General features: G+C 38.9%; 1 pseudogene; it reads right to left on the bottom strand.

Moving 5' to 3' along the window:
* Window positions 1-5,080: 5,080 nt before the first annotated feature.
* LOC148026312 (uncharacterized) lies at window positions 5,081-6,340 on the bottom strand (annotated as a pseudogene).
* Between the last annotated feature and the right edge of the window lie 5,051 nt (window positions 6,341-11,391).

Here is an 11,391-nt window from a genome sequence, read left to right as displayed (position 1 = left end):
CAAGCACTTAGAGAGTGGTACCATAAGTTTGATATATTTATGCATTTGTAAGGGTATCCCCATAGTGATATGGATTCATGTTTATGTACAAAGAAGGCTCATGATGGTAGCCTTATTATCTTGGTTCTTTATGTTGATGTGGTATGCTTAGCTAGGACTATGGATAGTTTGATGTATGCCATGATAGCCACTCGTCTTGCCATAGCATTTGTAGTGGGAAGTTGTGGCACACTATATGGCTACACCTACTAGTGACATTGTGACACTATGAAGGGTATCATGAGATACTTGAAAGGCACAAAATATATGTACATTTACTATGGTAGCTAGGATATGGGAGTCATCAGTTATACCAACTCACATTATGTAGATAGTAGGAAGTCCACCTCTAGGTATGTCTTTACATATGTGGGAGGTGTTATCTCTTAGATGTCCAAGGTGCAGAAATGCATAGCCTTGCCTATTATCAAGGCTGAGTACATTGTGGCTTTTATAAGAAGGCCCTATGGTTAGGCATTTGGTTACAAATCTTAGTATGACTACGACTCCTATTCTGCATTTGGATTCTATGAGTGATATTCAATTGGCCAAGAATCCAGTCTTTCATGTAAAGATAAAGCACACTAAAGTGCTCGATCACTTCATTAGGGAGGTGGTAGAGGAAAATTCCATTGAACTTGTTAAAATCTTGATTGATGAGAATCCTACAAATTTTCTTGCTAAAAGTCACTCAGTGGAATATTTTTCTGTCTTTAAGAAGATGAGTGTAGGATAGGATAACCTCTTTCCTCATCCTATTGTACTCTATGTATGCGTTGTACTTTCTCTTTTTCTTTCACTCCTCACTAAGGCACATTTTTCTTTAAGTGGGAGGTTATTGGGGGTAAAGATGCTTGTGTCTAGCCACCCATATTTACTCACTATACACTATACCCACACACTTGCACGCTATAGATTACTCACTATATATATAATATACACACACTTATACACTAAAAGTAGTGGGCATCCATCACTATCACTTTATTCTTTATTGTTTTAGTGACTATTAAATAAGGGAACACTAATCACATATTGTGATTGTTGGAGTTCCCACATACGGTGTTTAACTCTCTTGCTCTCTTGCTCCATTCGCCATAGCTCTTACTTCACTCTTGCTTCTACTTATGTGCTTCCACTCGAGCTCTACCTCTTTGTCTCAGCCTCCTCTTGATTATTCAATAATCATCAATATGCTTCATACTTTCATGTCTTTTCGAGAGAGGGAGCTAGTGCCCATAACCAATGACTCATTATTGGTTTTGTACTATCTCTTATCTTGTATATGAATTCCCTTTTCTGAGCATCTATCTTTTAAGTTCTTTCGTAGTATTCTTCTTTCTTTGTAATGTTTCTCTTCTTTCTTGAGTTTGTGCAATTTATTACACCAAATTCTCATGTTTTCATTGGTGTACCCTATTCTAACAAGGCACTTGAGGAAAGAAGAGTAGAGTTGTCCCAACAGTAACTAGAGTTAATAGTATAAAAAGTTGCACATCATCAACAATAGCAAATCTTGCTATATCAGCAATGCTAGTAAAAATGCAGAAAGAAGTACTAAAGATTATGGGTTGCATATAGAAGGGAGCATCAACATGTCTACAATTTTAAATGAGTAATATCAATAGATCTTGTAGCAATAATAGGTTTGTTGATAAGGGGAATTGTAGATACACTAACTGCATCAACAAAGCCAAAGCAACTCTTGATTTTGTCTTTGTGTTTTTATTTTTTTATTTTTATTTTAAGTAGTGTTTGAATCCTTAAATTTTTGGAAATTGTGTATGGGGCTATGTTCAAAATTTGGTATGTAGATGTCATGGCACATTTGATGTGAATGGGAGACCTGAAGCACTTTGATTTGGTATGTTTGATTATTTGTTTTCCATTAGGTTTGTTGTTTATTTTTTTGCTCCTTTGTTTTTTAAATAAATAAATTTGAGTAACTAAATGGCTACATAAACATTGGGAATATGAAAAAGAAATTTCTAAAATTTCATGAATTTTAATCATAATTTTTAAAATTTTATAAAATTTTCAAGTATTTTTTATTTTATAAGTTATTTTTGTTTTCTTAATACAAATACATATTTTTCAATGTGTTTTTAAAAATTTTTATGTATTTGTGACCGTTGATAATTATGAAGAAGATTTTTGGAATATCTAAAACTTTTATAGAAATGTTTCTCATTTTTTCAAGATTTTATTGGATTTTCATAGAATTTTCAAGGTTTTTACAATTACGTAATGATTTTTTTCATTTTTTTAGTGTGGAGGATTAAAATAATCAAGATTGTGACAGCGTGGTACTCAATAGTGACTACATATGAATGGCAACTCTGGCGTAGGGTGAAACGAGACGCACTGTTAACCCTCAAACGAACGAGGTGGAGAAGCCAGAAAATCTAAAGTAGAAGACAAGACCAAGGCTAAAGTGGAACAGAAGACGAAGGCACACCAAGAAGAATTTGGAAACATAAGAAGTGCAGAAAGGTCCTAAATCAAGGAGAAAGGCGCACGAGAAAAAGTGCAAGTCAATACTTTTGTAAAAAAGGCACACGGCGCACCATGATTTATTTTAAGAGTGCGGGGCTCTCACCTGTGCAATTTGTAAAGGTAGATGGGCTGTAGGAAGGAAGGTGGAAGATAGGAGGACAATGGGAAAAAGGGCCTAGGCCACAGCCGGCCATGTAAAAAAGGGGATAAGGGGATGATCACCCAAAAGGGATTTAGGGTTTTGTATATAAAGTTGAAAAGTGAATGAGAAGCTCATTCCTGTGTGTGGCCAAAAGTGGTTCTCTTCTTCTTCTTCTTTTTCTTCTTGCTTGCTTGAGCTTGTGCTTGAGAGAGGGAGTATGAGAGTGTGAGGGAGCGAGTGTATGAGGGTGAGGGATCAGGGAGGAGAAGCTCTCCATCTTCTCCTCTCTTCTTCTCTTCTCTTCTTTTCTCTTGTCTTGCTCGTAGCAATGGAGCTTGGAGTGCATAGCTTGAGGATGGAGCTTGCTTGAAACTTACACTTGGATCATGGAGCTACCAGAGTACTCGGAAGAGGAGGTGACTCGATCGGGCATGGAGGTAAGCTCACTACACCCATAGAGATAGAAAGCGCATCGGCTATGTGAGAGGTAGACATTAGTGCTCGGCTTGGAATGCTTGAAGCAATAAGTGGTCCATGGGTCTTGGCAGTTGATCGCCTCTACATTTTGTTTTCGTTGCCGAGACCGATGGATTCAAGCCTTGAGCGCTTGCGCACTTTGAATCGAGCATTGAAGTAGGGTTTTCCCTGAACCGGTACTTAAGGTAGATAGGTAGGAAGCAAGGGAGTTTGAAGAGGTATTCGATCTCCTTCGCAAGTAGGTTTTTGGTTTTTTGGATTTGAAAAAGCATGTTGGAGTAGTGTAGCTATTTGGAAAAGCATGTTGGAGTAGTGTATCTATTTGCTTTGTGATTTGGATGCATTAGGGTACGAAAAAACAAAGAAAAAGAAGAAAAACAAGCATCACGGTTTCTGATGTCATAATAGGGCATGAGGGTTTGATTCATTTACCAATTTGCGTTTTGGAGTTTATTGGCTATTCTAGGTATATACAACTCTCCCCCTCCATCCATAGCTTTGATCTGGAGGTGTGTGTGATAGGCCATGACACCTGAATCGTGTGATTTGAGCGATTTATTGTTGCGCTGGCCAAAATCGCCCAACCCGAACAAAGACAACAACCAAAAGCCCATACCCGAACAAAGAAAAACAGAGACCCTAGAACCTCATTGGGCCAATCTAGCCAACAAGGACAAAAAGGCCATACCACAAGAACATGTATAGGTGGCGTTCGGATTGCATCTAGTCAAAGCGGAATAATGCAACAACATCAAGCTACAACTGCGAGGATGACTAGACATGATTGTCCTGATGATAGATGCATCTTGAATGGCACTACACAAACAACCCAAGACATCAGTGGAGAATCCACATCTGGTTGTGCAGTTGGGGACTCAAAGGCATGTCTTAGAAGTCTTGAATTTATAATCCAAGACCCGGAAGAGGAAGACATAGTACCACCTACTTATCTTAGGGTCAAACTCACTGCAAAAAGGGAGCATAGCGCCGATGCTCTCATCGATGAAGGACCTGATTTTAATATCTTGATCTATGAAGCATGGACCCTACTAGGCCAACCAGAGCTCACACACCGACTAATGCAACTCTTAGTCCTTACAAGAAGCATCACCTTCCATACCAAGCTCGCGACACATGACCTTTTCTTCTGCTAAACCCTCCTTTAATGCATATACAATCTGCTCATCAGTACTCACAACTGTGTAGTCATTTAAATTTGCCAAAGGAATGCTAGGCATATGATTCATATCAACCCATATGTTTTCTTGCTTTGAGTGAGCTGCCGAAAAACTTATATTTGAACCTGCTTGAAACTCTAAAATTCTATTCAATGCTCTTGCAATACTCAACAAGTCACAACCATCATAACACCTCTCATTGCTAACCATTCCACTACTTTACTAAATAAATTCTCACAAGCATAAAATCTCGTAGAAGATAAAGTAACTACCAAGTGACTATATCTGTCTTTGAAGATCTTTATGAGAAGAACCACAAAGTGACATGACAATTACATGTCCATGATAGTTTCTCTACTAATGAAGTTCTACTTGAATGTATATACATCATGCTTGGTGATCCACATGCACCAAATCCTAACAAAAAATCATAAATCAACTTATTAATAAGACATAATGGTGCTACCATAGCAACAACATGAACATACAATATCAATAAATTATTTATGTATGTTCAATAGATAACATGAATTTTGCACCTAAAAAAGAAGGATACCATTCTGGCAACTTTCACATGCTCATACAAGTTGAGCGTAGGAGATAGAAAAATATCAATGTATGCTACCACAATTGAGAGATACACCTTTCTACCAAGTGTTTGCTCTTGATGATGATTGGATCCCATTTGCAAGAGCTCTAAACAATTTTGAACTTTACGTTCGGCTATCCTCTGTGCTGATCTCCAATTTTATCTATATTTTCTCTCTATATCTCCTTCTTGGAAACCATGATCATCAACCTTGAAAATTTGATATACCAAGGCTACATGATTCAAGGTGACAAGATCATTACAAAGCACTAAGCTTTTAGATGCATTATCTAGAGGATTAATCATCTTCTTTCCATAATGTATATAATCTTGGTCATGTAATCCAATGATGCTTCCATCATCTTCCATAGAAGCTGTGAATGGCCAACTTTTCCAAGGAATTGAGTATCGAACACCTGTCAGAGAGCTATAATCTTCAACCTTAAGCTTTCTTCGCCTCGAATCTCCATCAGAAGCATGACCAAGTATTGGTCCAATCACATCCTTCACATACATATTCCAATGCAAATTGACTTCTTTCCAATGCTCCTTGATGGACATACAGTCAAACCTATTACAAGTTAGTTGTATTAGAAGAACTAACTTTGGCAAGCATTCAACAAGAGCATTTGCAATCAATACTCTTGCATAGTGGGCAATCACATTATGCTCAAATGCATCAACAATTCTATGATAACCATTTTCACCATCTCCAACAAGTACTATGAAATTTGAAATGCATGTGTGATCTATCTTCTTTCCACAAAAACCAACAAGTTGGTCATCTCTTACTATCCACCTCACCATCCTCTTGATCATAGTCTCATCTTCAGCAACAATGACAGGTACACTTCCCATGCAAAGCCCATTTTTCGACATATTATGCTTATATGTTTTTGCCGCATGCTTGAATACATCCTCTCTCAATCTGGTCCTATAACAAAGAGCTTTTCTCATAGCCCTAGATGTAGCTGAAAGATGTGGACCTTGAAGATTCATGGAGAGAAAGCTATGCAATCTTGTACCTCCCCAAATCTTGACAACTTCAAAGAGGTTTTTTCCTGTATCAAAATATCGATTTCCTTGACCCACTCTTCCTATGTTTTGAGAGATGTCGATGAAAAAGTCCCACAAAGCTTTCTTCCCCTCAAATAAGCCATGCTTATGTGCATGCACAATATCAGTGCAAAACTTCTTTACATCTCCTCGTACCAAGGCTTCAGAAACACTTTCTTGAAGACTCCTCACCTTTACACTCAAAGTAGCAATCTTTGTCATTGTGAACCATATTTCTTTTTTGAGTTATTGAACCATTATATTTTTAGTCCTAGCAATTCTCAATATCTCAGAATAAGTCAAGTAATCCAATCTTCTACCACCTCCAGTGTCTCTTAATCCTCTTTCCCCTCTAGAGTGCATGTCTTGATACAGATACATGAAAAAGTCTCTCTCCTTGGGAATGAATGCACATGATGAGTTCTAGAGATTGGAGAAGGGAACTCCCTCCAAACTTACCCGCTTGCAATCATTGCGACAAAATATGCCATTGATCTCAACAAGCTTTGTTCCAAATAAAATCATTGCCTTTGTGCTTGGTTCACATGTCCAATGCACACCTCCTCTAGTATCATCCAAGAAACACTTTACATTAATCATGTGGTTTCTAAACTTATATGATCCTTGCCAAAATCCCCAACAAAGAGTAGCAAGCAAACTCTCCTCTGCACAGTACATAAATTCTATTGTTCTCTTCATAGAATAATGATTATTAAAAGAAAGACAAAAACAAATCCATAATGCCAAAAAATACCAAGGCTTGTTAAAGATGTATACCTGAAGGTCTTTGTGGCAACTTAGAACCTGATGCATTGGAAGCATCTACATATCAAACATAGTGAAAACTATTAGTTAGAGTAAAATTTTCATTGTAAGAAAAAACAAACACCCTTTTCTTGAATTAAGTATCTGTGGATTGTGTCCAAGACCATTACTTTACTTAGGCGGCCTACTTTCTTAAGCTCATCACCATCTCCTTTAGTAGCGGCTTTCACATGAAGCTTTGCCTTCATGTGCTCTATCATGCACAATCTCAAAGAAACTGTCTTTGGGAACAATGGTAGCCACTTATCATCCAATGGAAACCTTATGAAAATGTTTGACAAGGTAGTGTAGTCTCTAATAGTTTCAGGAACAAGTTGAAATTCTAGATCATTCTCACTTCTAGAGGATAATTAGAAATATTGGAACATAATGGTCTACACTTATGATAACATGGTTTGCAATTATGCATTTTGGTCTGCCCTTATGGCATTGCAACCTGCCCTTCCCTTATGTATTGTCCCTTCCCTTATGCATTAACGATGACAATGGACTAGCTATTATGACATCCCCACTAATGTCATCAGCATTAACAAACATCCCCACTAATATCACAACTATGTTTAAAGTTTTGCAAATCCAAGTGCACATAGTTAGCATTAACGATCATTTGTATATTTGGCTACATCACTACTTGGTTTGAATCAATGAGAAGAAGAATGACTATTACATCCTAAATATCAAACATACAAATATAGCATATTGGCATCATTCCATATCGTTTCATTTTAAATAAAAACCTAGACTAGTTTAGAAACAACATAAATATAGGTCATCTCAATACTTAAAGATGCCAAACCAGACACAGATAGGAAGGTCATGTCCCTAGGACTTAGTAGTCCATCACAACAGTTATCCCTCTTGAGTGTGGTTTAGCCTCCAACCCCCAATCACTATGTTAAAATGCTATCATTATACTCCTTTCTATGTCCTAGATGTGTTGATTACAACCTCAATACTTATCCATGTCATTTACCTTTATTATTCTAGTTACTTATGTCTACCTCACATGTGACAAATCCATCATGAAGAGAAAAATTTTGTACATATTCAAAAGAGGATTACTACTCCAAGTTCCGTCCGTTGACTAGTACATGGGCCTCGAGATCCCATCTCGAGTCACGTCGGCCTCTTGTGCGGGATCTGGAGGCAAAGGATTTATGGCCAGAGCATCCCCTGCCACCCAAGCATCCTCCCGCTCCAAGCAGCACCCACAGAGAGACCTCTCACAGTGGGTTAGGTCCATATACTCGGCGCGGCTAACAACCCCCTTGGATAGGGCCAATCAGACAGTCGGAGGTAACTATTCTTGCCTCTCCCTCCAGGCTTTCAACCTGAAGCATTAAGTGTTTTCCTTGAATTAGTTCCTTGAGAAAAGAGATCAAATAATGTACCTAAGTACAAGCACGAACATTTTGGAGGTCGTTTATACGACCGACTGCTAAGGTGTGACTCCTTTTTTCTTGGATGCTCCCAGCATTCGATCTTGGGACTTTTCGCGACTTGGAGAGATCCCAATAATCTCAAACAAGATTACGCAAGCAAATGATCTTGGTAAGTTAACTTAATTTTTGACTTTCCCTTTTCCCTTGGGATTTACCTTAGGGTATCTTAATCCCTAACTCAAGCATTAGCTGGTCAGTCAAGGCAACGTACATGCCTTATTCGCAACACAACCAAGGGTCTTTTAATCTTCTAGTTCCAACCAAGCTCATTTAACACACTTGGCAACACATGATTCTTCATTTAGACTTTCAAGATGCAGTCTAGATGCATGCGATCCTTCCAATTCTCTTAGTGCGGTTCTATGCAAGATTTCCCAATCAATCTTATCAATCATGCACATGGTGCGTTTAGTATAGTTGTACCTCCTAAACATCCTTTATCTCTCTTTATTCATGGAAACGAGTACTTATTTCTAATGCACTGGATCACATGTGTCTTGCGTATATGAAAGTCTAGGGTTTTGTCCAACGGTGCAAGTGTATCTCATGAACAGAAACTAACATTTCATGTGTTTCTTTTAACCATGATTGCGAAGTGTGAATTTTAAATGACTATTCATGCACTGAACTGGTTAAAAAGCTATCATTTTATGTGACGTAAGGTGATAACCTTATCATTTCATGTGTAAAAGCTATCATTTCATGCATATAATCTTATGTGAATTCCAAACTCTACCATTTCGTGCATGCAACTTAGTATTTAGAGTAAACAGAACCCTAAGACTCGTTCTTGATCCATACATGTCACCAACCCTTTCATCTCTTCCATGAGAAATAATACCTAAATAATTTTAAAGCTTAGAACTTGGGCTTGATTCGTGTTTGCTGCATTAGTTGCTCCACTCGCCTCTCCAGCATTACCGGTGGCTTTGGCTTCTACGCCTTCGGCAACTTTCTTCTTGGGAGCCATTCGCCTCATGGAGATTGGACAGTCCAAACCTTAACGGGGTTTTCGAGTCGACAGGTTCAGGTAGGAAAGACTGCTGGATGGGGTCCTTCACCGAGAGGGTGGTTTGAGTGTGGCTCCTTGCAGTTACTCACCAACTCTCACTCCCTCTCATTCTTTCTCTCTCTCTCTCTCTCTTCTTCTTCTTTTTCTCCTCTTCTCCTTCTTCCCTTCCTCTCCTCTTCCTCTTCTTTTTCTTTTCTCTTATTCTCCTACTCTATCTCTCTCTCCTTCTCTTCTTCTCCTTCTCCCTCTCCCACTTCTTTTCTCCTTCTTCTCCTTCCCTCTCTTTCTCTTCCTCTTCTCTTCTTTTCTCCTTCTACTCTTCTTCTTCTTCTTCTTCTACTACTTCTCTCCTCTCTCCTTCTACCTCTTCTTCCTCTTCTTCTACCTCTCTCCTTCTCCTTCTTCTTCTCCTCTCCTCTCTTCTACCCCTTTCTTTTTCCTCCTTCTTCTACTTCTCTCTCTCCTTCTCTTCCCTCCTTCCCCTTCTCTCCCTCTTCTTCTCTTCTCTCTCCCACTCCTTCTCCTTCTCTCCCTCTTCTTCCCTACTCTCTCCCTCTTGTTCCTCCTCTCCCACTTCTTCCCTTCTCTCTCCCACTCTCTTCTTCTAGACTTCTTCTCCTTCTTTCCCTCTTCTTCTCTCTCCTCACTCTTTTTCTCTCCTTCTCCTTCTCTCCCTCTTCCTCCTCTTCTCTCTCTCCCTCCTTCTTTCTCTTCTCTCCTTCACAGCGGCATTAGACAACTCAGTGACATAGAGCCTCTGGACAACACGATGGAGAAGGCCCCTCTCTCCTTCACAGGGACCCACGGTGACTAACGGTCAGGGGTGGCTACGGTCAAGAGCCCCAGGGGGCGCTCTTCGCAATAGGACCGGGGGGGAGGCGCAGCTACCACACGAGGGCCGCAAGGTTGTTGGAGGCAAGAGGTGAGGACGCTGGGAAGGGGGGGTGCAGTCTCCCTTTGTCTGTGAAGCCGAGGGAGGGGAGGGGCCTCCCCTTATATAGGGGGGAGGAGGTGGGTGGCATGGCCAACCCTCCTACGTGGGGTTTGTATGCCTCCCCTTCCCCCATCACCACCACTCCCACTCTCTCTCTCCCCGATGTGCAATTGGCGGGGAGAGAGGGGGGAGTAAAAAAATTTGAACTTGCAGATAATAATTTTTTTTTGAAATTAAAAAGGAGGGGGTGTTTCTATGGGGGGTCACAGGGGAAAAAGAACACGGGGATATTACATTATGATAGTGCAAAACCATTACTTTTCATGCTTCCATTCTAAATGTAATGGCTGCATTGCATAAGATTAGCACACCAAGCTTGCTCATGCTACTGAGCCCTTTAGTTCTCAAAATACACATATCCTATATACAACACGCATAAGAAAAAATCAGATTCAGTATGTAATCAACACTTATTAGCCCCTCCTCTCCCTATAGTTTAGGGTTATGCATTCAATGGTAGGTTAAGAGAGCGTTTTGATGCATTTTTCTTCATAAAAATTGATAAAGACTCACTTGAACATAAAGATAGGGCTAAAATGAGGCTAAACCTCATCATCAGCCATACCATACATCCAAGGATACTTTTTTTTTCTATTTTTAAAGTGCAAAAATATTTTTTTTCATTTTCTCTATTTTTTCTTATTTATTTATTGATAAATATTGATATTTTTTGATTTCTTGATGTGACTTGATTAGACTTGTTGAAAATTATTTTCGTCCCTCATTTCATCCCATGTGAACACCATTAACACATCAAAACCCCCAAAATCCATGATTTATACTAAAATCACAATTTTATGGATTTTACGTGTTTAAAGAAAAACTAATAGATGACCACTTCTTGTTGATTTTCTTAATTTTTCTCATAAATCAGATCGTTTGCAACCAAGATTTATCATAGAAATATGAAATTTATCACTTACTCATAAACCATGCTTTATCTCACACATATCTCATATTTGGAAGGCCACTAACGCTTATTATCAACCACTAACACTCCTCAAAACATTGATCTATACTCCATCATGTCTCAAGATAATCTCCCAATCAAAATCTCTCAAAAAACGCACTCGCTCCTCTCATAGATTAATGTGTAAGAAGATGCACTAAGAGGAGAGATAAAGACTAGATTCTAAATTTT

This window comes from Lygodium microphyllum, chromosome 13, assembly GCF_053477565.2.
Source record: "Lygodium microphyllum isolate KBCC chromosome 13, Lygodium_microphyllum_v1.1.10, whole genome shotgun sequence".
Classification (NCBI taxonomy): domain Eukaryota; kingdom Viridiplantae; phylum Streptophyta; class Polypodiopsida; order Schizaeales; family Lygodiaceae; genus Lygodium; species Lygodium microphyllum.
The sequence above is the reverse complement of the archived record's forward strand: the minus strand, read 5'-3'. Positions and strand labels throughout refer to the sequence as shown.